At 41.2% G+C, this 2,722-nt stretch overlaps 1 non-coding gene across 1 annotated transcript; it reads right to left on the reverse strand.

The window, feature by feature from the left end:
* Nucleotides 1-1,947: 1,947 nt before the first annotated feature.
* On the reverse strand, nt 1,948-2,078 carry LOC125402822 (small Cajal body-specific RNA 14). Its single transcript, XR_007232762.3, has one exon.
* Nucleotides 2,079-2,722: the final 644 nt, after the last annotated feature.

Consider the following 2,722-nt stretch of genomic DNA (forward strand, 5'->3'; position numbering starts at 1 on the left):
TGGATGTCTCAGCTGGTCTTCAGTGTATACCAGAATCCTAAAGAAGTAGGCTCTAATGCCAGTGAAGGAGTAGACTTGCTGGTAAGAGCGAGAGCAAGCAGACAAACAGAGCAAGCTTCCCTTTCCCATGCCTTTCATACAGGCTGCCAGCAGAAGGCGTGGCCCAGATTAGAAATGAATTTTCCCACTTCAAAAGATCTGGATTAAAACTGGGTCTTCCCACTTCAAATGATTTAATTAAGAAGAAATCCCTCACAGGGGTTCCCGACTGATTGAATTTAAGTTAATTCCAGATGAAGTGAAGTTGACAACCAAGAATAGTCATCACAAGCAGTTCCTTAGGATGTAAACTATACATTAGGTGATATCATTGGACTGTTAATTTGCCTGCACAGAAAACTGTGCTGGATAGCTTAGTGGGGAAGGACACTTGCCACTAAGCCTGATAACCTGAGTTCAATTCTCAGGACACACATGGTGGAGGAAGATAACTGACTCCATGTAGCATGTATAGTATAGCATGTAATGTATATAAATAAAATATATATAAATAATAAATAAATAAATTTAATAAAATATCGTTTTTAAAGATTTATTTATTATGTTAAGAGGGCACTAAATCTCATCGTAGATCGTTGTGAGCCACGATGTGGTTTCTGGGAATTGAACTCAGGACTTTTGGAAGAGCAGTCAGTGCTCTTAACCTCTGAGCCATCTCTCCAGTATAATAAGATATCTTTTATTTGTTTGTTTGTTTTTTGAGACAGAGTTTCTCTGTGTATCTCTGGCTGTCCTGGAACTCACTCTGTAGACCAGGTCAGCCTCGAACTCACAGAGATCTGCCTGCCTCTGCCTCCCAAGTGCTAGGATTAAAGGCATATGCCACCATCACCTGGCTAAAATCTCTCTCTCTCTTTTTTTTTTTTACAAAAAAAGATTTGTTTATTTATTATGTATACAGTGTCCTATCTGCATGTATCCCTGCAGTGAAAACGAGGGCACCAGATCTCATTACAGATGGTTGTGAGTCACCACGTGGTTGCTGGGAATTGAACTCAGGACTTCTGGAAGAGCAGCCAGTGCTCTTAACCACTGAGAGTCATCTCTCCAGTCCCCTAAAATCTTTTTTCTTTCTTTCTTTCTTTCTTTCTTTCTTTCTTTCTTTCTTTCTTTTTTTTTTTTTTTTTTTTTTTGATACAGGCTTTCTCTGTGTAGCTTTGGTGCCTGTTCTGGAACTAGCTCTTGTAGACCAGGCTGACCTCAAACTCATAAAGATCTGCCCGCCTCTGCCTCCCAAGTTCCCAAGTGCTGGGATTAAAGGCGTGCGCCACCACTGTCTGGCTCTAAAATATCTTTTTAAAATGTGTAAAAATGTAGGGACTGGAGAGATAGCTTGGTTCTAAAGAACGTTTGCTACTGCAGAGGACCTAAGTTTGGTTTTCAGCACTTACACAGCAGCTCACACCATCCGCACTCTGGTTCCCGGGGATCTGAAGCCTCTCCTGGCCCCTGTGGGCACTGGGCATACACGTGGTGCATTTACATGCTCATAGGCAAACATCACCCACATAGACTAAATAAGTCTAAAAACTGTTTTAAAGGTTTAAAGAATATGCAAAAATATAAAGAACTTTTTAAAAAAGAGGAACTGTTGTGGGCTAACAGGAGAATCCCCTTTCCTTTGGGGCACATGCTAAAGTACTTAGGGTAAGGTGAGATGTGAGCCATTAGTGTCATTCCCTGTTCTCCCAAACTCAGCTCTCAGAAACTACAAATCTATGGATGTCTTTATGTTCTGGACAGTTCGTGTAAAGCATGTTTACATTTAAGGTAATAAAACAGTATGTATCCAACCTTTTGTGACTAACTTCCTGACTAACTTCCTCCATTTAGCATCCAAATGTCATAGCAACTTTCTTCTTCTTCTTCTTCTTCTTTTTTTTTTTTTATGTATGGAACCATCGCACAGAAAATCTGATAACTATACAGACTCTGTTGGCAAGAACCAACTGTTTTGATGTATGTGACCGTCTATGGTTGTATTGTACAACAAATGCAATCAATACCAGAACAGTCATGAGCAACTTTGTTCTTTTTATTGCTGAATCGTATTCCATTGTTGGGGTATGCCAGCTTTTGTTTACTGACCACTTAAATGCACTTGTGAGAGATTGTGAGGGGCTGGAGAGATGGCTAAGTGGTTAAGAGCACTTGCTGGTTTTCCAGGGGACCTGAGTTCAGTTCTTATTACCCACATCTGGCAACTCACAACTATTTGTAACTCCAGCTCCAGAATATCCAGTACCCTATTCTGGCCTCTGCAGACTCCTATACCCATATTAGTACACACACACACACACACACACACACACACACACACACACACAAATAGAATAAATCTTTAAAAATGTTTAAATGCACTTTTGAGTTGTTTGCGCACTTAGCTATTCTGGCCAGTGTTGCTCTGAACACTCCAGGACAGGGTGTTTTTGTGGGACATGTGTGTGCTAGTTAGATTTTTGCCATGTGACAAATACTTCATAAAATCAAGTTCAAGGAAGAAAGATTGTTTTTGCTTGCCATTTCAGGGCTTTGATGCAAGGTCAGCTGCTTTGGGCTTAAGGTGAGGAAGAGATCAGGACATCAGGAGAGTGCGGCCACGGACACCTGATGGCAGCCAGGGAGTGAAGACCAAGGACACCTCCTCCAGCTAGGTCTCCTG

Source organism: Myodes glareolus, chromosome 9 (assembly GCF_982192425.1).
Source record: "Myodes glareolus chromosome 9, mMyoGla1.1, whole genome shotgun sequence".
In the NCBI taxonomy this organism is placed as follows: Eukaryota; Metazoa; Chordata; class Mammalia; order Rodentia; family Cricetidae; genus Myodes; species Myodes glareolus.